The 24415-nt window shown below is 42.4% G+C and overlaps 1 long non-coding RNA gene across 1 annotated transcript in view; it reads right to left on the bottom strand.

Moving 5' to 3' along the window:
- Nucleotides 1-2040: 2040 nt before the first annotated feature.
- The window catches only part of LOC121143095, a 58926-nt gene continuing 36551 nt past the window's right edge, over nucleotides 2041-24415 (bottom strand). The window contains exons 2-3 of the long non-coding RNA XR_005880205.1: nucleotides 6469-6604; nucleotides 2041-2595 (exon numbers count right to left, since the gene is read on the bottom strand). This is a non-coding gene — a long non-coding RNA (uncharacterized LOC121143095). The remainder of the gene's footprint in view (nucleotides 2596-6468; nucleotides 6605-24415) is intronic.

Below are 24415 nucleotides of genomic sequence, written 5' to 3'. Positions count from 1 at the left end.
CACATTTATACTTCTTTTATTTTAGTGTGCATGAACACTTCCATGAAATGCATGTGGGAGTCAGAGGACAACTCTGGAAAGCCAGTTCTCTCCTTCCACCACTGTGATTCCAGAGACTGCATCCGGTACTTTTGCCCTCCGAACCATCTAACTGGACCTCCAAAAATTTCTTACACACACACACACACACACACACACACACACACACACACACACACACACACTTTATGCATCCATCTCACTGGTCCTGGACGACTACAGAAACTTTCTCCCAAGAATTGGAAAATAAGTAGTATCTCCCTGAGATCTGAGCTCTGAAATGCATTTTTACTGGGCAAAACCACTTTTCTAATGGCTAGAAAGCCTCCACATGGTAAATAACTGGTTGAGTACTCTAAACAAAGCTCATATGATGATATTATGTTAAGTTTGTGACGCATCTAAAGTCAGTGTGTGGGGGTTTGTGAATCAACAGAACCACCCTAGGGAAAGAGGGCTGTGTAGCTTAGGGTGTCTCACAACTGCCTCTTACGACAGGAGCCTCCACAAAAACACGGTTTGGGGCTTTTTTTTCCTGAGATGAACTAAAAACGGCTTTGATTTTAGCCAACTTTCCGATTGGGAGTGAGGGTCTGTTTCTGTGACGTTCTTTCTCACTACAGATTCTTAAGTTTACCTTCTCCTATTCAAACCAGTCCCATGTGTATTTCAATTTATCCAAATTAGCCACTTGGGGCCTGATGGCCTCCTAATAAGGATGGGGGGGGTAGGTTGCAGGGCACAATGCCAAAAGACTACATAAGTCATGAATGCCTCTTCAGCCTGCCACAGGCCTACAATTCTAAGAAAGTCTCAAATATCCTAGACTTTGCTCTATACACTGATAAAGTATGTGTAATAATTCTTCCAAATATGGTGATTTGGTGTGGAAAAGCTTGTGAAACGATGTCTTTGTTACAAATGAGTTTCTGCGTTTTTAGAGCAGGAAGGCACAGCCCAAACCAATGCCCCAACACACTCCTTGCCCTCAAGGACACCCTTACCTGCTATCTACAAATGTCTACACACACCCTGAGCTAAAACCACACGACAGTCTCTTTGATGGACTCTGAGTTCATGTATTTCTTTTGATGGCCAGTGTCCCTCTCACAACAGAATCCTTTTCATTTTATTTCCTCACGTTGTTTTAAATCCTGAGAACACAGCCACGGTGTATGAATAATGAAGCTGCCATGTGTCTACAGAGGTCTCATCACATACTTAATAATACAACGATTGTCACACTGCAGTGTGGTGATAATTTAGAAGTGGAGAAACAGTCACAAAGACTGACAGCCATATTATATGAAATTTCACTTCATTCAGTTCTCAGGGAAAATTGTGCTGTTTTGTTATTATTGAACTTTCATTTTCACATAAAAAAACTGATATTCATGAAAGTGAAGTCACTGAAAAAGAGATGAAGTTAAACCTGGAAAAGAGATCTTAGGATGCTTTTCCTGTACTTTAAGAAACTTTACACCACTACCCTCAACATACCTGGGTGAAACACAGGCCCATGCCCATAACCTCAAGGACAGCTAGAAGGTATTTTTGGTTATCTAACTGGAGCATCTACTGATCTCTGCGTGGAACCAAGGATGCTGACAATTAAACTTCCCACTGTGTGCCCAAACAAACACAGGACAGCCCCCACCCCAAACAACTGTCTGGTCCCAAATGTCATTAGTGCATTGACTGGGAAAACATGCTAGAAAGTCCCTCCTGCAGCTCTCCGTAATCCATGCACCTTACCTGTTACATTTTTACACACAGCCTTTCTCACCATTCCATACTTGGGTGGTTAAAGAGAGCCATGTGGTCAAACAGAAACACCAGAGGATGGTCAAAAGGAAGCCTAAACAGATTTTATCAGATTGTTCTCCTAAATTAAAAGTACTAACTCAAAGGGGTCTTGATAAGGAAAGTACTGAAACTACAGATGTACAGGTTGGGAAATTTTTAAAGAGAGTACTTGAAATTTGCGGATAATGATAAGCATTTGGGACCAGCATAAACTCATTGTTTTAAGTACACAAATACAAGATGAGTTATGTTAAAGCTATTTGCCTATTAAAATTTCACACTTGAAATATTTAGATATGTTAAGAGACCAAGAACCACATTTCCCAAGCTTTTTTTTTTCCTTTTTCTTTTGTTAGCAAATAAAGAAGGCGCAGTGTCCATGGTGAGCAGCTGTAAAGTGGTTTGCATGTTTCTCATCTTTTGGAGAATTAGATGGACCTTCCACACTAAGTCTTAGTAAACAAGGGAGAGAGCAACTGTGTCGGTTTGAATGCAAAGCATCCCCCACAGGCTCACGAGTTTCAACTCTTGATTCCCCTGTAGGTGGCGCTGTTGGGGAAGTTGTGGCACCTTTAGAGGGTGGAGCCTTGCTGGAGGAAGGCTGTCACTGGGGGTGGACTTTGAGAACATGGGCAGCTTGACTCCACTTCCAGGTTAGTTTCTCTGCTTTGTGATTGCAGTTGAAGACACGGTCTCTCGGCTTCCTGTTGTGGCTACCTGATGCCTTCCTGTCCATTATGGACTCTTCCTCTGGAACAATAAGCCAGAAAAGGAACTCTTCCTCATTATGCTTCATCACAGCAATAAAACTTAACTAATACAGTGACAGAAAAGCTGTCCTCTAGCTTACACACCTGCTCACACACACATGCATGCACGCACATACACACATATGCACACACACCCGTGCGCACACACACCAAGTAATGAAATCTTCTTAGTCATAGTTTTTTTTCATTTTTACTATGAAGTAGCTTTTGAAAGTTAGCCTAGGGCCCTTTTCAACTCTGGGAAGCCCCATCTAGAGTTATGAATCAAAGCTGTGCAAAAATTAGCTGGTGAGCCAACATGCTAGACCTTCTGCTTGTCCTGTTCTCTAAGGACAAATATTTTGAGGTCACACATGGACGACCTCTAAAGACCTGGCCGGGGGAGTGTCACTGCCTTTAACCAGTGCTCGGGAGGTATAGTGGCTTTGGCATAGCTGTGAAAGGGCAAATGTAATTGGATTTGAAAGTCCCTACTTTGCCACTGCACTAGGACAAGGTCCCTTCATGCTGGCCCAGATGTCCTCACAGGGAAATCAGAGCAAGACGGAAACTCTACGGGGAGGAGCTGAGGACAGTAGGTGAACACGAGTAGACCTGGGCAACGGCTTCTCCGCAGCTGCCCTCACCTGGTCTCTGGCTGTGAGAGTCTTCAAGGGAGAGTCCCTGCCAAAAGCCGCAAGAGTGACTCTCGCCCTTTAAAAAACTGCTTTACATGTGAGGGAAAGCCATGTACTCAAGAAGTAGGAGGTCAGAATACCCGATAAGGGAATAAAGGATGGAGTGAGTGGCTAGTGGCTAAGGGTCAGAGAGCTGCAGGGTTCAGAGAGGCCCAACCAAGATGAAGGCGGAGCGCCGTCACACTGGTGAGGCGGGGTCTCTGATGTTTGTTTGTTTGTTTGTTTTTTTTGGTTTTTTTTGGAGGCTGTCCTGGAACTCGCTTGGTAGACCAGGCTTGGTCTCGAACTCACAGAGATTCGCCTGCCTCTGCCTCCCGAGTGCTGGGATTAAAGGCGTGTGCCACCACCGCCCGGTGAGTCTCTGATGTTTTATGAACTATGGGTGAAGAACTGCCTAGAGTCAAGACAGCATTTTGGAGTAGGTTTCCTGTCAGGGACCAGAGAAACTGTGGCAGAGGCAGAGGTCCTCCACTATGGACATTTTGCCAGGCAGGGTTCACAATGAGGACTGGGTGATAGATGAGTTTGTCTGCCTTGTCTCAGTCTTGGGGTGCTCAAGAGGAGGAGGCCACATCTGCTGTGACTGATAAGCTTATAGCGCTGGTGTTTCTCACGGTGTTTATATAATCACAGATATCATTATTTATTGGCACACACAAGTTACTATCAGTGTGTGCCTCCTGGTGTGCTGGCAGACAATGGTTGTTCACATCTGTAAACAAGACAGAGAGTCATTTTCTCTTGGCATTTCTATTCAAAATGGAGTAATCTAAGTCAAAACATTTCCCTTACAAAGGGGGGTGACTTGGAGGTAGGAACAGCTTAAGAGCTACAGCCATACCCAGAGTGATCCAGGGCAAGCTCAGCCTGTTCTTCAGTGCCAGGGATAAGAGAGCAACCTCACTTCTAGAAAACATTAGACATGTCCCAAAGCAGGGAAAAGTCCTCATTTTACAAAACAACAACAAAGGTTGGTACCTAACTTTCCAATAGTTACATTGTACACAATATAATGGTACAAGATCCTCACATTATAAAGTTAGAGCTTTCCCTATATGCAAGGACTACTTTATTTTAGAACATGCATACACACAATGTGTAACATTCATACATTAAAGGAGAAATACCTCACAACCATCTTAATAGATGTGAGGAATTTTTTGATCAATAGAACATTAATCAGATGTTTAAAAAACCATCTGATGAATTTGTAATTCATGACAACATTATTGTTAACCTGATAAGGAAATCAAAAACATAAATAAATGGTTTCTTAAGTGTGAAGCTTTAATGGGTTGACAAGATGACCCATTAGGTCTCCTTCAGCACTAACGGATGTGGCTTCCTAGGAAGAATGGGAGGGTAGTTTTGGAGCATAGACATGTTTGAAAAAAGGTTTCATGGAGACCTGGGGTGAGAAGCATTATATATAAGGAGATAGCATGAGAAGGTGGAGCCAAGAGGGCCCTTTAATAGCAAGATCAGGGGTACAGCCAGGAATCAGGAAGGGATCCACTTTGAAGGCTGAGCTTTGCACCCTTCTTCCCACTCCCCCTTTCCAGAAACCAGTTCCAGTGTCACTAAGTCCCAGGAGATTCTGCCTTCCCTCACACAACAGGTGACTTTGAGTGATGGTTGGGATAAGCCCAGAACCCCAGCAGAGTCACATGTGGGAACCAGAGACTATGGAGGTATGGAAGGGTGCGTTAATGAACAGGAACTCATTGTGCAGTTCCTCCACCCAGAATGCACATGCTCTCATCTGAACAAGGGCCCTGCTGCTAAAACTCAACCCATGGGGTCTCAGAAAAGACCCATCAGTGCCCACCTGGCCTTTCTTTCTCTCGTTATGTTTTCACTACATGCCTGTAATCTAGGAAGTCCCAATGGGAAATGCAGACCTACAGGACAGAAGGTAGAAGGTTTGGAATGCTGTGTGGGTCTTGGATGCTATAAAAAATTGAGTCTTTCCCCATACAGCAGCTGAGGCCCAGTTGTTCCAAGGCTGTGGAGCATGTGGTGTAAAACAGGAGTTAGGTCGGGGAACGGCTGCTCCAAAGGGTTTACAACCTGTGTGTGTTTAACTGTGAATTCATGTGCCAAAACATTCTTAGATGGTGCCTAAATCTCAGACAGATGTCTAGGGCTAGCTAAACTCTTTTCCTTTGTTCATTTTTCTTTTCATAGTTATGGGGCTTCTAGGACTAGCTGAAACACCGAACCATAAGCATTCACCATCTATGTTATTAAATACCATATTTATTTTATGACATTTCCATTATCACAACAGTATATATTAAAAGATGAGACATCCACGGTCTCTCTGAAGAGGCATCTAGAATTTGGCATCATGATGGTGCTCTGAGGCTTTTATTTCTACAACTAAATGCTTTATATTTTGTAAGATGAAGTTCTGGAAGAAAATATCTGCTCCTGCATGGGCAATGGGTTGAAAGAGAATTCAGTAGGATTCCAACTGCACCGACTGTGTTTCATACATTTGAATTCTTTTCTAAAACCTGGAAAAACTGGGCTGGGAATATTTTGTCCAGTTAGTAAAGTTCTGGTTGTAGAAACATAAGGACCTGGTTTGGATCCCGAGCATCCACATAAATAGTTCACCACAGCAGCCAACTCCTGTGGTCCCAACACAAGGAAAGGGGAGGCAGGAGGATCTCTATAGCTTGCTGCCCAATTAACCTAGTCAAATCCAGGTTCAATGAGAGACCCTGTGTCAAAAGATAAGGTAGAAGAAGAATAAGAAAGACACCTAATGTTGATCTTTGGCCTATACACACACACACAGAAGAACATAAACATACACATAGTTAAACAGGAAACACTAAAAACACCTGCAATCCATGTGAGCCTTCTGTCAGGAAATGCATGCTTCATTAACAATCTATCTGCACGGTGGCTTTTTTAAAAAACCCAGTAAACTCTGCGGCAGGACAGGGATGGTTTTCATTTGCACCTGACACTAGGATCATTTTTAATAGTGTGAGGTTCGGTGGGCTTTAAAAAATCTCTTGTTATCCTAAAACTTTAGCCTGTTTTTAATTAAGACACCCATATCGGCTGAAAAATGTGGCCTATTTGCATAGAAATAACTATTGCAAAGCAAAATCTTAATTTTAAGCCATTTTAATCACTTTCCTAGACACACTGGTAATTACCTCTGGTTGACATCAGTGAAGTGCTTTCTGGCAGGGCTTGAATATATCCATATCAATCGAAGTTGTCCCCAGTGCAAGAAGATGGGCTGCCCAAGATGACTCCGGGAGTGGGGCAAATCACATTTTTCATCAGTGCCTAATAATTAGCAGAAATTCATTACCCATTGTTTGTCTGAGCCTCAACAATATCAACTTGTAATTACTGGTAGCTTAGGGCAAGGTAAATATTTGATGTGATGCCAGTAAATCAGTTTTTAGTAATACACGAAGTTAGCTGAACATGTATTTCTTTAGCTTTTAATAAGATTATAAAGCATTAGCAGCAAAGGTGAGGTTGAGCCCTCCCCATCTGCTACCAACAAGCAGCAGGAAGGACATTGCCTCGGAACAATGAGTTAATGAACCCCTTGGGGACATGGCTGTCTGCTTGGGTTAAGAACAGGAAATTGGTTTTAGCAAATTGAACGCAGGAGAAATAGTTGCAATGACTTCATCACCAATGTCTATCTCCAACTCCTAAGCTAAGCTGTGGCCTAGCTTTGATTTACATTTCTTTCTCTCTCTCTCTCTCTTTTTTAAGCTTTTCTGGTGGTTTGATAGATATTTTTAAAATTCTCTTTATGTAATGTATGTGTATTCTATAGCAATCCCCTCCACAGTATAGATAGATGCCAGAGCCAAGTAAAGTACATGGGATGTTTAGCAGTGGAAAAATTGATAAGTGTGTGCACATCTCACTTGATCCCAATACAGCTCTTTAAGATAGAGCTGGCGGGGCTACACCCACAGGAAGAACAAGAGAACTGTGTGTCAAGAGTGTGAAGACACTGACATGAGGCCATCGTGGTGAACCAGGCTGAGAACACAAGTCATGGAACCCTAGTATAGGACTCTTTGTATGACCCTAAATTTGCTTGATGGTCAGTGTCCAGCAGTAATGACCAGGGGCAACTGATCCAGGGGGGTCTGGTTCATTGCACTACACCAAGGGGCACCATGACAGTAACTGTCCATAACTCCCCATACAGTTAGTCTTAACCAACTTGACTAAGCCATAGAATACCCAGATTTCCGGTTAAACATTATTTCTTGTGTCTGTGTTTCTGGAAGAGGTTAGCATTGGAATCCACAGACTGGGTAAAGTAGATGGCCCACCTCAGTGTGGCAGACTGTCTTAGGGTTTCTATTGTTGTGAAGAGACACCATGACCACAGTAACTCTTATAACTCTTATAAAGGGAAATATTTAATTGGGGTGGCTTATTTAGAATTCAGAGGTTCAGTCCGTGTCACCATGATGGGATATGGCAGCATATAGGCAGACATGACGCTAGAGTTAAGAGTTCTTACATCTTTACTTCCAGGCAACAGGAAGTAGTCTGAGATACCACTTGGGGCTTGAGCATATATGAGACCTCAAAGCCTGCCTCCACAGTGATACACTTCCTCCAACAAGTCCATACCTACTTCAGCAAAGCCACACCTGCCAATAGTGCCATTCCCTCCAGGGGCCATTTTCTTTCGAATCACCACACAGGCCTCATCTAATTCACTGAGGGCTTGAAAAGGACAGCTGCTGCCAAGGGCTGTATCTGGTTCCATAATTCAACAGCAGCTGGGGTCTGTGTTTAATGTCTGTGGCCTGTGTCACCCCAGGAGGCCTTAGGAACCAAGCAAGATGAAATCAGAGGCCTATACTAAGCCGCTCCCTCCTCTCAGTACTCCAGGGAAGCTGGCCTTACCTCTTAATGCCTGATATATCAAGAGAGCTGGCCCCTGCATTTGAGAGAGAAGGCCTCCACCCCTCATCACAGTCAAGTGTGAACCCACCCTGAGGGAATGTATATAGAGGAGCTGACTCCACCCTCTCACTGAAGCAGGCCTCAGTGGCCAGGGCTGACCAGCTTGGCCACCACCCAGGTCCACAGCTGTACCTTGGGTTGACCCACCCTAGAATCTACTCCATCTGGAACCTGCTGGAGCTTGTGAAGGGACTAGTCCTGTGGAGCAATACCCAAAAGATCTCCAAGACTTTGGGCAGCCACCAGATATCCGAGAAGAGCTCCGGTGAGGATCCAGTGGTGGTGTACCAGGCACCGGAGGCCTTGAACCAGAGCATTTGTCAGGAAAGTTGATGGGACAAAGGGGTAAACTATATGATACACTGAAGCTCCCGGTGCCACCAGGAGGAATGAAGAGGTGTTGGAGAGGCAGGAAAGAAGGAAAAGCAAATAGATTTTTTTTTCTGTTCTTATGGTTTTTGTTTTGGTTTGGAGTTTTTGATTTTCTTTTTCTTTTTGCTTTTGTTTGCTTGCTTGCTTACTTTGTTTTGTTTTCTTTGGGTTACAACAGCGATGAGGGGAGGATATAGGGGAACCTGGAGGTGAGCAGTTGAGGTGCATGATGTACAACTCCCTAAGAGTCAATAAAGAAGTTAAGAGAATTTAGCTCTCAGATCTCCTGGCCTGGGGACGGCAGCCAGGTCGACTCAGGCCTGGACAGATGACCAAGCAACCAGGAGCCTGCAGAAAGAGCTGGTCCACTTCTGCCCACACTCAGGGCAGAGGGCAGAGGGAAGCTCCGGGTCTCCATCTTAGGCCCGAATTCTCCCACTCGCCCTCTCTTGGATCTCCTGGCCTGGGGACCACAGCCAGGTCAACTCGCCCCCAGGCAGACGGCCAAGCGACCAGGAGCCTGCAATGAGAGTCAGAGAGTATTGGATTTGCTTGCACCCACCGAAAGGGAACCCTGGTTGCCTACCCACCAGGAGAGGAAGAGGATCTTTCTACACCCACTGGGAGAAGTGATGGGAAAGAGAAAATATAAGAACACACTCTGCAACCAAAAAATGAATATGACACCACCAGAGTCTAGAGATTCTACACCAGCAAGACCTGAACACTTGAATGCAGATGAAGCAGAAGTGAATGACCTTAAAAACACCTTCATGAAAATGATAGAGGCCCTCAAAGAGGATATTAGAAAATCCCTTAAAGAAATGGAAGAAAAAACAAACCAAAATATCCAGCAAATGCAAGAAAGGGATGGAAACACTAAGCAAAAATTACAAAAAACAATTCAAACAGTGCAATAGTTGAAAGGTGACATGGAGACAATAAAAAAACACAGTCTGAAGGAATGCTGGAAATAGAAAAACTGGGAAAACAGTCAGGTACTACAGTGCAAGCATAACCAACAGAATACAAGAGATGGAAGGAGAATCTCAGGTGTTGAAGACACACTAGGAGAAATAGATTCATTGCCCAAAGAAAATCTTTTTTTAATTTAAATTTAAATTAGAAACAAGGTTGCTTCACATGTCAATTACAGGTCCCTCTCCATTTCCCTCCCCTCCTCCCGTGCCCTTCCACCAACCCCCCCCCAGACCAAAGAAAATCTTAAGTCCAACAAATCCTTAACACAAAATATCCAGGAAATATGGGACACCATGAAAACACCAAACCTAAGAATAATAGGTATAAAAGAAGGTGAAGAAACCCAACTCAAATGGGCAGAAAACATATTCAACAAAATCATAGAAGAAAAATTTCCCAACCTAAAGAAAGACATGCCAATGAAGGTACAAGAAGCTTACAGAACACCAAATAGAGTGGATCACACAAAAAAAGTCCCCTTGCCACATAAGAATCAAGACCCCAAGCATACAGAATAAAAAAGAATACCTAGAGCAGCTTAGGAAAAAAGTCAAATAACATATAAAGTCAAACCTATCAGAATTACACCTGACTTCTCCATGGAAACTCAGAAAGCCAGAAGGTCCTGGATAGATATTCTATCAACACTAAAAGACCACATATGCCAGCCCAGACTACTATACCCAGCAAAGCTTTCAATCAATATAGATGGAGAAAACAAGATATTCCGTGACAAAACCAGATTTGAACAATACATATCCACAAACCCAGCCCTACAAAAAGTTCAAGAGGGCAAACTCCAATCCAAGGAAGTTAACTACAACCAGAAAAACATAGGCAATAGATAATCCCACTTTACCAACAGCCAAAAGAGAAAAGGGGTGGAAATCCACATAAAATTCCACCAACAACAACCATTCCAAAACAAACAAAAATGAGTAATCAAAGGTAACACTCAACACAAAGGTCATTAATATCCCTCAATATTAATTGTCTTAACTCACCCATAAAAAGGCACAGGCTAACAGAATGAATTCGAAGACAAAATCCATCCTTCTGCTATATACAAGAAACACACCTCAGTTTCAAAGACATATGTTACCTCAAAGTTAAGGGTTGGGAAAAGATTTTCTAATCAAACAGACCCAAGAAACTAACATGGGTAGCAATCCTAATATCTAACAAACTAGACTTTAAACTGAAATCAATCAAAAGGGATGAAGGAGGTCATTTCACACTCATCACAGGAGAAATCCACCAAGATGAAGTCTTGATTCTGAACATCTATGCCCCAAACACAAAGGTATCCACATTCATAAAGAAGCATTACTAAAACTCAAACCATGCATAAAAACCTCACACACTTGTAGTAGGAGACTTCAACATCCCATTCTCACCACTGGACAGGACTACCAGACAGAAACTTAACAAAGAAGCAAAGGAACTAATTGGGTTTGACAGACATCTATAGAACATTTCATCCAAACACAAAAGAATATACCTTCTTCTCAGCGCCACATGGAACCTTCTCAAAAATCCACCACATGCTTGGCAACACAGCAAACCTCAACAGGTACAAAAAAATTGGAATAACTCCATGTATCTTATTAGACCACCATGCTTTAAAGTTAGAATTCAACAACAACACAAATTGCAGAAACCGTACAAACTCATGGAAATTGAATAATGCACAATTCCAACACTCCTGGGTCACAGAAGAAATAAAAAAAAGAAATTAAAGACTTCCTAGAATTCATTGAAAATGAAGACACAACATAACCAAATTTATGGTACACTTTGAAAGCAGTACTAAGAAGAAATTTCATACCACTAAGTGCCCACATGAAGAAACTGGAGAATAGTCACACTAGAGAATTAACAGCACAACTGAAAGCTCTAGAACAAAAAGAAACAAACTCACCCCCAGAGGAGTAGATGCCAGAAAATAATCAAATTGAGGGCTGAACTCAAAATAAAGTAGAAACTAGGAAAACGATACAAAGGATCAATGTAACGAAGAGTTGGTTCTTTGAGAAAATCAACAAGATAGACAAACCTTTATCCAAATTCACCAAACAGCAGAATGTGAACATGCAAATTAACAAAATCAGAAATGAAAAGGAGGACATAACAACGGACAATGAGGAAATACAGAGAATCATCAGGTCATACTTTGAAAACCTGTACTCCACAAAATTTGAAAATTTAAAGGAAATGGACAACTTTCTGGATAGATATCACCTGCCAAAATTAAATCAAGAACAGATAAGCAATTTAGATAGACCTATAGCCTCTAAGGAAATAGAAATAGTCATCAAAAGTCCCCCAACCAAAAAGACCCTAGGTCCAGATGGCCTCAGTGAAGAATTATACCAGAAATTCAAAGATCAGCTTATACCAATTCTCCTCAAAGTATTCCATGCAATAGAAGCAGAAGGGTCTTTGCCAAACTCTTTGTAAGAGGCTTCAATAACCTTGATCCCCAAGCCACACAAAGACACAACTGAGAAAGGGAACTTCAGACCAATATCCCTCATGAACATTGATGCAAAAATACTCAATAAAATACTGGCAAATCGGATTTAAGAACACATTAGAAAACTCATCCACCATGATCAAGTAGGTTTCATCCCAGGGATGCAGGGATGATTCAACATAAGAAAATCCATCAATGTAATCCACCATATAAACAAGTTGAGAAACAAGAACCACATGATTATCTCACTAGATGCTGGAAAAAGCCTTTGACAAAATCCAACACCCCTTCATGATAAAGGTCTTGGAGAGATCTGGGATAATAGGAACTTACCTCAACATAATAAAAGCTATATACAGCAAACCAACAGCCAACATCAAACTAAATGCAGAGAAACTCAAAGCAATTCCTCTAAAATCAGGAACAAGACAAGGCTGTCCACTCTCTCCATACCTCTTCAATACTGTACTTGAAGGTCTAGCCAGAGCAATAAGACAACAAAAGGAGATCAAGGGGATACAAGTTGTAAAGGAAGAGGTCAAACTTTCACTATTTCACTATAAGTGACCCGAAAATCTCTACCAGGGAACTCCTACAGCTGATAAATACCTTCAGCAAAGTGGCAGGATACAAGATCAACTCAAGAAAAACAGTAGCCCTACTTTATACAGACGATAAAAGGGCTGAGAAAGAAATCAGAGATACATCACCCTTTACAATCGCCACAAAAAACATAAAATACCTTGGAGTAACCCTAACAAACAAGTGAAAGACCTGTATTGAAAGAATTTTGAGTCTTTAAAGAAACAAACTAAAGAAGACACCAGAAAATGGAAGATCTCCCATGCTCTTGGATAGGTAGGATCGACATAGTAAAAATGGCAATCTTGCCAATAGCCATTTACAGATTCAATGTAACCCCCATTAAAATCCAAGCACAATTCTTCATAGACCTTGAAAGAACAATTCTCAACTTTATATGGAAAGACAAAAGACTCAGGATAGCCAAAACAACCCTGTTCAACAAGGCAACATCCGGAGGCATCACCATCCCTGACTTTAAGCTCTATTATAGAGCTATAGTCCTGAAAACAGCTTGGTATTTGCACAAAAATAGGCAGGTAGACCAATGGAATCAATGCTGATATTAACCCACACACATATGATCACTTGGTTTTTGACAAAGAAACTAAAATTATACAATGGAAAAAAGAAGGCATCTTCAACAAATGGTGCTGGCATAATTGGATGCTGGCATGTAGAAGACTACAGATAGATCCAGGTCTATCGCCATGCACAAAACAAGTCCAGATGGATTAAAGACCTCAACATAAATCCAATCACACTGAACCTGCTAGAGGAGAAAGTGGGAGGTACCCTTGAACAAATTGGTACAGGAGACAGCTTCCTGAACATAACACCAGTAGCACAGACACTGAGATCCACACTTAAATGGGACCTGCTGAAGCTGAGAAGCTTTTGCAAGGCAAAGGACACAGTCAACAAGACAAAAAGGCACCCCACAGATTGGGAAAAGATATTCACTAACCCCATATCTGACAGAGGGCTGATCTCCAAAATTTACAAAGAACTCAAGAAGCAAGGCTCCAAAGCACCAAAGGATCCAATTAAAAAGTGGCTGAGAGACACTTAAGAAAGTGCTCAACATCCTTAGCAATCGGGGAAATGCAAATCAAAACAACTCTGAGATACCATCTTATTCCTGTCAGAATGGCTAAAATCAAAAACACCAATGACAGTTTATGCTGGAGAGGATGTGGAGAAACAGGAACACTCCTCCACTGCTGGTGGGAGTGCCAACTCGTACAGCCACTAGGGAAATCAGTATGAAGATTCCTCAGGAAAATGGGAATCAGTCTACCACAAGATCCAGCAATTCTACTTTTAGGCATATATCCAAAAGATGCACATTCATACAACAAGGATATCTGTTCCACTATGTTTATAGCAGCACTATTTGTAATAGCCAGAACCTGGAAGCAACCTAGATGCCCCTCATCTAAAGAGTAGATAGAGAAAATGTGGTACATTTACACAATGGAGTACTACTCAGCAGAAAAAACAATGGAATCTTGAAATTTGCAGGCAAATGGATGGCACTAGAAGAAACCATCCTGAGTGAGGTAACCCAGTCACAAAAAGACAAACATGGCATGTATTCATTCATATATGGATTTTAGACATGAATCAGGAGAGTGCCAGCATACAATCCCTCTGTCAGAGTCAGGGAAACAGGAAGGACCCTAAGAGAGATATGCATGGCAAGCCAGAGAAGTTGGAATGAGGCAAGATCTCCTGAGCAGATTGGGAGCATGGGGTGGGGGGGCAGGAAAAAGAGAGGGGAAGAAGAGGAGGGGAGAGGAAGACATTGGGGAGCAGGAAGGTTGAGTTGGGGGAAGAATAGAGGAGAGAGCAGGATGAGAGATACAATAATAGAGGGAGTCGTTCTAGGTTTGAGGGGAGATCTGGCACTAGTGAGATCTCCAGAGATCTACAAGGATGACACCAACTGGCAAACTAAGCAGTAGTGGAGAGGCTACCTTAAATGCCCCTCCCTAATAATGATTTTGACGGCTATCTTACATACCATCCTAGAACCCCCATGCAATGACAGACAGAAGCAGAAGCAGACACCCACAGCTAAACACTGAACTGAACTCCTGGAACCCAGTGACAGAGAGGGAGAAGTGATGAGCATAGGGGTCAAGACTGGACTGGTGAAACCCAGAGAAACAGCTGACCTGAACAAGGGGGAGATCTTGGACCCCAGACTGTTGACTGAGAGGCCAGCATGGGACTGATCCAGACCCCCGAATGTGGGTGTCAGTGAGGAGGCCTAGGCAATCTATGGGTCTTTGGGTAGTAGATCAGTATTTATCCCTGGTACACAAATGGACTTTGGGTGCCCATCCCACAATGAGGGATGCTCTCTCAATCTGGACACTTGGGCGAGGGCCTGGGCCCTCCCCAGAACGAAATGACAGACTCTAGAGATCCCCCATGAAGGGCCTTAGTCTCCCTGGGGAATGGAGTGGGGACTGGGTGGGGGGTTGGGGGGACTGGGGGGGAGGAGTGGGCATGGAGGGGAGAGGGAAGAAACTGAGACTGACATGGGAAGCAAGCTTGTTTCTAATTTAAATATATAATAAAAGTGTTAAAAATAAAAGAATTTAATGTAGAGTTGGTAGTGTTGTTGACCCGTCTTTATCCACAGTCTGTAAAATAAGAATATTCCTCCTTTTAGTGTTCATTATTTAAATTCTTTGTAATCTTTTCATCCGTCTAGAGAATTGGGGATGGAATCAGGGCCAGGTGCTTGCTAGGTGAGTGCTATGCCACTGAGTGACCCCCCAGCATGTTAATTTTTAGCAAGTGTTTTACATGTATGCTTCTGTGTTCACAAATCTCCAAATAATTTAAGAAGAAAACTCTGCTCTTTGAGCCTGTTTTCTACAGTGGTACCAAGTGCAATTGGACACCTTTTTTCCAGCTGAAATCTAAATTTAACAAACAAGAGCCTCTGCCTTCATTAAGTGTCACCTCCGCTTGCTTCTGGTAACCTAGTGTGCGTTGCTTTCTCATCCAGTTCCCTTCTCTCGTCTGTTAAGAGAAGGGTAGCTTGCCAATGATCTGAGTCGTGTGTTGCCCCCTATTAGTCCCTCTTGGGTCTGTCTGCTTCTTGACTACCCTATTGCTGCGTGGTTTATCAGTAAGTTCCTGAGGACTTGTGGTTGATTTCATTAAGAGTCCAGAGTGGAAAGAGCTACAGAGAGAGGCGGCGGCAGCTCAGTGGCTTCACGGCCTCCAGGAAAAGGTCTCCCATCTGATCAAAAGGTCTCGCTCCTTGACTCTGCCTGGGAGGTCTTGAATCTAAGCTCCAATCGATAGGAGGAAATAAATAATGCTAAATCATAACACTGAGATGAAACGGAGTGATTCTATCTTTTGTGAGAAATAACACCTTACCAAAACACACAGAGGAAAGGACGTGTCAGAAAAAAATTATTCTAGAACAGATAGAATAAAACCCTTTTTAAAACAATCACCCAGACAGAGTGTGACAAATTGAGCTGTTTCCATCCTGTTTCTTCTGCTATCTGCATGCACCTTAAATTACTAAGTGCTTTGATGCATATACTCCAAATGCGGAACTTTTCAAGTAGCAATATGTATATATTTAACATGCAAGGACAAATGTGGATTCTCCCTCATCAGATTGCAAGGAAATAAAAGCCAGGTTAAGATCATCATCAATATTTCACACGTGTTTACCAGAAAAGCAAAATCTTGGTTGTAGGTAACATACAACACCTGAAACCGCAAAACCCACCGGGGAGGTCCCCCAGCAAAGACAAAAGAAAGCAACGAGGCATAGCCGCAAGTTACATATTCTCACAGCCCTTACGACATCACCTGGAACTGATTTCACCCAGTGTAGTCTTCGCAGCAACAGAGGTTGGATCTATTAGTAAAAGCAACATAAGATAAATATTCTGGTAACCTAGAAATGCTCTGTCATCTATTTTAATGTTTTGTAACGGCTGGAGGGCTGGCTGGGCAGTTAAGAGCTTGTAAGGTTTTCTGGTTTGGTTCCAAGCACCCGCATCAGACTGCCCATTTCTAGGGTTTCTGGCGCCCTCTTCCGGCCTCCACAGGCACTGGCACGCATCGCATCTAAGCCCACACACTCCTGTAATTAAAAATCGGCTATTTTATAGAATTCCAACGGTTAAAAAGAGATCACAGCGTAGGAAGAGAAGAAGTGTTGTATCTGGAGAACGCAGTGGAGGTTTTCCTGCTGGCAATCTCACCTAGCAGACGGGGGATGGGGTGTATGAACTCTGACTGTTAACGAGATACCCTTTTTGCGCATGGGTCGAGTCTCCCCAGTGTGAGATTAGTATTCAACAAGTACATAAACTGCTACTTGTAAGAAAGGATCCGATTAGCACCAAACCTGCTGTTAACACACAACGTATGCATTTGCAGTGGGTCGAGGAAATAACGATAAACCCAATTGCCTAAATCCACACGCTGGCCCCCTGATGACATTACAATAGCTTTCTCCTCTCCTCACTGACTGCTGCACACCATCAAAAAGTCCTAGAACTTGGGAGTTAAGAAATTTTCGTGTATTCTTCCAAGACATATGACAGATTAACCCCCAAAGGAAGCAACGAAAAACTCACGTTTCAAAACCTATCCTTACTACTCGCCACTTGTCATGATTTCTTAAAAAAAAAAATGATTTGTGACCAAAAGTTCTTTCCATAAAAAATATACACATTTCAGTCTCCCTCATGATTGACAGGAACAGCCAATCCTAATAAGCCTAATGTGGATAGCATGGCTTTTGTTTTCCCCCGCAAAATTCAAAGATTTGTTTTTCTTATAAATTTACAAAAGTGGCCATAGTAATGTTTCAAATACATAAATTTTTTAAAGCTAAAGATGTATTACACATTTTTTATTTCTTGCCAAACAAACATGAAAAAAATACCCCCCCAATATACCCAGATTTTCAACATAGTTGTTTCTTAAACGTCACCTCTTCATTAAGACCTGCTCAGTTCTTCCTGTGATCAGGGAGGCATAGTACATATGACACAAACGGAAGGCTGGAGAATGAAAGATAAAACCGGGGCTTCAGATTAAAGAGGTACAGCACAGTCTTTATTACGAAGTCTTAAAGAATTTGCCTAAGATGGCAAAAGTTTTAGAAGCGTGACACGGGAAACGCAAAGTGGTGGGTCTACAAGGACAAACTCATGTGATACAGAGAGTGTCTCTACCAGCTGAGAGAATGACAGACGAAGGGACAGTTGCTGTGCAATTAATTAATCAGCAGTCAGGCTGCTGTTCCAGAAAAGATTTTGGAACAAGTTACGTTTCGATTTGAGTCCAGCTGGGGCAGCTCATCATCAGACGGCAGCTTTCCCATGACACCTTTATGCTCACCTTCCTAAACGGTCTCTCCGCGAAGCTCCAATTGGTCATTTACTGCTTAGCAAATGCTAACCTCCATGCCTGGCACTGTACATCCTGAAAGTGGATTACCTGATCCAGTCCTCCAAGTGTGTGGAACAACAGCCGGTCCCCCAAACTCCATGTGATAAGAGTAGGGGTGGTGTTAGCGAGGTCACACAGAAAAGACCGTCCCGGGCCTTACTAGTCACCATTGCAAGTTCAACAGGCAAGAGAACACCTGGGTGAGCCACCACCACCCGCCCTAAGCCCAGAACAAACCTGACTCAGACACAAGATCTTCAGGATGTGCTAAAAACGGAATGAAAGAGAGACCTCCTCGTGAAATAGTTTAGACCAAGAGCAAGCCCAAATTTGAATTTTCCATTTTCTTCCTGTGCCTTTTCTCTGCTTGTGTTCTTTGTGCTCTGGGGCTTATCTGTGTCTATCCCTTGTCTGTCTGTCTGTCTGTCTGTCTGTCTGTCCCTAACAAAAGCTCTGCTCTGTATTTATTGAACTTCCCAGAAAACATGGTATGGAAAGGGCATGAGGGAGACTTTTCTACCGAAATCTTTAAGAGTTTTTTTTTTAACAAGGGAAGAGGTTATTTAGTGACCCAAACCAACACTCAAATGTTAACACAGAGATGTTATAACCTACATGCATGCATTGCTTCCAACATTTGGGGGATATTTGCATCATAACAAACCTTATGCTTCCAACCTTCTGGCTGTTTTCAGTAAATGATCACAATATCACACAAGCATGTGTCATTCTGGGTCAGGGGCATGGAAGAGTATATAGTTTAAGATTACACTATGCATTTAGCTTAGATTATAGAAATTGATTGAATAGAAGTCCAAGCCATAGTAAGATTGGCCACATTGTTAGTATTCAGACATCTGAGTGGCCTGTCCTTGGGGTTCTGACAGGATGCGCCCTCAGCTGCAGCCTCTAAGAGCACCACCTGTGCACATTCACTACGTTCCCTTTTAAAAGGGCCCTGCCCACCTCCCATACCCCCTCTGCGCCCCTCTTTTCTACTGTTCCTTTCCCCAGAGGCTGGTCCCCCTCCTTCCCTTTCACCTTCTTATGATCCCTTTCCCTAATTTAAAAAACAAAACAAAACCCCCTGCTTGAACCCTGTCACATAGCATCTTTCTCTTGAGTCCTGCTTTTCTTAAGTTACAACACACACTGTCGTCTTAAAGGCAGGTTTAAAGTTGAACAGGCTGAGCACACAGAACTGTAGCAGACTTGACTTCAAAGTTGGGCAAAAGTTCAAGGCAAAATGTATTTTCAAAAAAGATATTACTACACAAGTAGATGGGGAATAGGGAAATGAAAATTTTAAAGCAATACATGAGAAAATAAGTTTGACAAAGAAAGTGAAATATTTTTATAAAACTGAAATCTTAGAGATGAAGGACTGAAATGGAAAACATAATAGAACACTTCAACCATAGACTCTATCGGGATTCCGGGAGTGGAGGGGCCAGCAAAATAGAAATTATCCAACCAGAGGGGGAAAATAATGAAGACAGTCTATGGGAATCAAGGAACATCATCAAGAGATATAAAATGTACCTAAAAGAAATTCAAAGAAAAGCCAAACTCTTCTTGGATGACAGAGTCAGGGGACACAAGTTGGGCAGGCTGGGATTCATGTCAAGTCTCAACAATAAGAAAAGAAAGGAAGAAGAAAAGACATTCAAGGGGAAGGAAAGCAAAGAAACAGTAACTAAAAACTATCCAAACATGGGAAAATATTCAACCCTTGGATCAGGAAGTTAAGAAGTCTCCAACCAAATTCAACCTGAGAAGGGCCTACACTAAGACAGAATTGCTAAAGGGAGTTCTTAGAGCTGAAACAAAAGGTTCTGAGTTAACATCTTAAAAGTTACCAAAACACAAAGTTCACAGGTCAGACCATTACAGTACTGCTGGTATGTGAAGCAGGGTTTTTTTGTTTGTTGTTGTTTGGAGACAGGATTTCTCTGTGTCACCTTGGCTGTCCTAGAACTAACTCTTTTGAGGCTGGCCTCAAACTCACAGAGATCTGCCTGCCTCTTGCCTCCCACGTGATGGGATTAAAGGCGAGAGCCACCATTACCCAGCATGAGAAGCACTTTCATCATTAGTATGAGACTCAAAAGATAGAACTGCTAAGAACAGCTAAACTGAAAGAAATTGTCAGAAGATGTATATTACAAAGTAACATAAAATCTAGGGCTGAAGAGATAGCCCAGTAGGTAGAGAGCTTTGCAAGCCTGAGGACTGGAGTTCGAATCCCCGACACCCACGTACAAGCTAGCTGCAGCATGTACAATACATGTGCTGCCACTGCCTATAATCCCAGCCCTCAGGAGGCAGGAATGAGGAATCCTGCTACAGACTGACTAGCTGGACAGACCAGACAGGATCAGTAAGTTCAGGGTTCAGTGAGACACCCTCCCTCAGCAGAGTGAAAAGTAATCAAGGGTGATATTCCCACATATACCTCAGTCCTCCAAACACATGTAACACACATGCACACACACCTGCACATACATGTGTGACCATGAAAGATCTATAGAAAAGCCAGTCTGGACCAGAATGCTTTAAAAAGACCTCCTAATCTCTTTCTTCCTGAGAGCTAAAGCATTTCAAGAATAACAACCGTTTGACTTATTTCATTTTTGTTGTTACATGTATTCACACTTTTACTTTCAGCATTGTTATTTGGTTGGTCTTCAGGAATCTGAGAATGGGAGGGGAGTTAATCAAATACACTTCAATGCTTCATATTTTTCTAAATTTGATCTTCACAAGGACAAAAGAATCACATACATAACTGTTTACATTGGCATTCATTCATAGTACTAATACCAGTGCTTACACAGGGCCATCTTCATGATTCAGAAAAAGCTAATGTATGATATTGGATCAAGACTGCATTTATTAGTAAGCACTTCTCTTAATCAGTCCCATAGTTACTATTGCCCTGACAAGTGCTTATGAATTATGGCATTGCTTTTGGCAAAACTATTTATCTGTGTGACACGATGTGTCACTTTTGAACTTCAGCTTGACATCCATAAAATTACATTTTCATCAAACTGAAAGATCAAGCTTTCTGTGCTGACTCACTTGGGTCAACATTTTGCAAACGCCCAGATTTACCACTTGAACCATAAACCCTTGGTGAATAATTGTATGCACTGAAGTTTGATAGCCTAGGGCACAGATCATAATTTTTGAGCAGAAGTGTCAACGCAGAGCGTATTTCCCTTCTGCATACAGGATGACTTACTCCAGAGCCTGTTCTCATCCAGTCATTTCAAATGCTAACTTTGTGGCGCTCCCTCTATTTCTTCTGGGAAGGAAAGGCACATCACCTACACAGCCAGAGTACTCCCACAGGTGTAACACCTGCTACAATTGGGGGTGATTTAGATTTTACCTGATTTTAGATTTTCTCAGAGTAAGTGGTGAAGTAGAGAGTTCAGATGGACTAAAGATCTACAAGTGAGTTAATGTTGACTGGTCCTTAAGTCTCTTCTTGAAACACCTCACACAGCATTGATGTGTTCCAGCCTTGGGTTAGACTCCTGGGAGCTAGTTTGGTTTTGTTGTTGTTTTAAACAAACAAGAAGATTTGACATTTTACCCCCAATGAATAGATATGGAGGTTGGCCCTAGAAGAAATGCCTGCTCAAGGAGATGATCCCATGACCTTTATAAGACCTCTGGACAGAAATGATTGGCTCCAGTTATAACTGCACTCTCCCACTTCAAGGACTGTTGACAAAACTCGATCCCTCATGCACCTTTACTGGCTGTTTTCAAATGCTATCCAGCCCTGTCTTTAGGACACATTTTTCACAGCAATTTTTCGAGGATGGTAAAGGCTGTTTGGTGCAGAAGAGTAACCTTTGGCATCTGGCAAGGGTACATACCAGTTCCGGCGACATTTATACAAGAACAGTTTGTTAGCTCTAAACATTTCCCAAGGAAAAGTGAAGGGAGAACCAAATATTGAGGGTTCCTGGAACAGAGAAGCTGTTGTTAGAGGTGGAATTTCCAAGGCAAACCTTTGGAAAGTGTGCTACTCAGGGAGGCACCTTCAATTAGGATGTCACTAGCGATGTTGACTGATGTGACCATAGAGGCAAAAGAGAGAGCACCAGGGAAGTTAGAGCTATCTACAAAGACTACTCGCTTCTAATCAAGATGATATTAAGTTCTTGGGAGAGGGTTGGACTTACTGTCAAAGACTGACCACACACTAGCATCTGGCAACTCTTGTGATAAACCAGCTCTGGTCATGTTGTAGAATTTCACCAAACTTCTAAGTTAGATGGTTGAGGTGGGGGGGAGATATTACAGATGACTCTTTGTTATGAGTAGCAGAAGATTCATTTGGCTTGATTCAATGGCAAAGCTCATGTAACTGGGAAGTCCAGAGACCAAGAGGGATGGAGTCCAAGCTTGGTGTGCAGTGGTTTCACTATGTCACAAAACATGTTGTTTCTTTCCATCTGTCTTCTTCCCTTCTCACAAGCCTGGGTCTCTCATCCAAGTAACCTCCAACACTACCTGCTGCTTTGCTAAGGCTCAAGGGTCAAAAGATTTCCTCAACCACGCTAGATTCTAGATGACTAGGTCTCTTATCTCTTTAGAGAATGGATTACCACATAAAAGATCATTCTTCATGAAGTTGTTGGATTTTTCTTCTCAGTTTCAGGCCCATTTAGTGGTTCTTATTTATGCTTTCAAGAAGCAGTCAAAATATGTCAGCACCCTTAAATTTTTTACACAATGTTCTGGCCTTTGTAGACATAAGATCTAATCCCCAAACCACAGTCCAGCCAACCAGCTGCCCTGCTAAAGGGAATAAGGAAAGTTAATTTTCTGGAAGTGGATAGTAGGATTCCATTGCTGTCCACTCAACTTCCAGAGTTGATCAATTCTGCATTTGGGGATGTGTTTATTTAAAGTAATACTACTATTGACAATGTAAACAGCAGAAAGGCGTCAGCCACTCTTTGTAAAGTGCTACGACCTGGGCTAGGTCCCACAGCGCCCACATAAAAGCTGGGTGTGGCCAGGCATGGCTGTAACTCCAGACTGCAAGGGAAAGCAACAAACAGGGTGACCCCAGGAATTCACACACCAGCAGATGTTGCCAATACAGCAAGATGGGGATTTAGTATGAGAGCTTGTTGCCAACACAGCAAGCTCTGGGTTTAGTATGAGAACTTGTCTCAAAAAGTAAGGTAGAAAGTAACTGAAGAAGACATCATCCCCTAGCCTCTAGCCTCTACTTGAGCATACACACACACACACACACACACACACACACAAGAAAAACAAAGGCTTTGAAGAATTTCTTGGAAAGCTCTTCAGTAACACCTGAAATATGAGGCTTTAAGATTAGGCTTGGAAAATACTAATAATTAGCATTAATTAATCTATTAATTAACAGAATAATTTGCATTAATTCTATCTCTCTAACAGTAAATTAAACGAGATAAATGACTTATTTCTCCTGTGGAGAGGAGCAATTCCAACAGAATAGGAGAAAACCTTTGTCAGTATACATCTGAGAGAGGGTTAGTGTCTAGAAGCTGAAAGAACTCCAAAAATTAAATACCAAAACAATAAACCACTGATCCTAATAAATGGACCAATGAAGAGAATAGAAATTTCTCAAAGGAAGAAAAGCAAATGGCCAATAGGTTTTTGAATAAGTGTTCAGCATCCTTGGCCATCAGAGAAATGCAAATTAAAGCTGATGTGAGATCCTCTACCCACCTCCTGGCTATCACCAAGGAAACCAACAACAAATGCAGTGAGAATGTGGAGATGCTCAGTCACTGCTGCTGTGGCCACCATCCACTTCGCTACAAAGGTCCTCAAAAGTCTAAAAGCAGCAGTGTCTATGACCCAGCTGCACTGCTCCTGCATGCCAGCCTGAAAGACTAGGAGTTGCACACCACAGAAGAGATATTTGCACTTCTTGGTCAGTCAGAGCCAACAACACATGAACCAATAAAGACAAATGTGGTCCACATTCTATTGACTGTAAGGGAGAATCAGACTGTGGCATTTGCAAGAAAACGAGTAAAACTTGGAAGTTAAGAAAATAAGCCAGACCAAGAGGGACCAATACTGCACACCTTCTTCAATATGTGGACTGTAGATTTAGAGGGGGGAGGGGCAGATGTGTACGGGTGGTGAAACATAAAAGTACAGTAGGGACTACGAGAGGGAGAAGGAAATCTACAGCGGGTTAGGAGGAGAAGGTGACAGACTATGTGTCATGTAAACAAAGGGTGTCTATCGGAAGC

Source organism: Mesocricetus auratus, unplaced genomic scaffold (assembly GCF_017639785.1).
Source record: "Mesocricetus auratus isolate SY011 unplaced genomic scaffold, BCM_Maur_2.0 Super-Scaffold_100011, whole genome shotgun sequence".
Lineage (NCBI taxonomy): Eukaryota > Metazoa > Chordata > Mammalia > Rodentia > Cricetidae > Mesocricetus > Mesocricetus auratus.
Note: the sequence above shows the minus strand (reverse complement) of the source record. Positions and strands in the feature narration are given on the sequence as shown.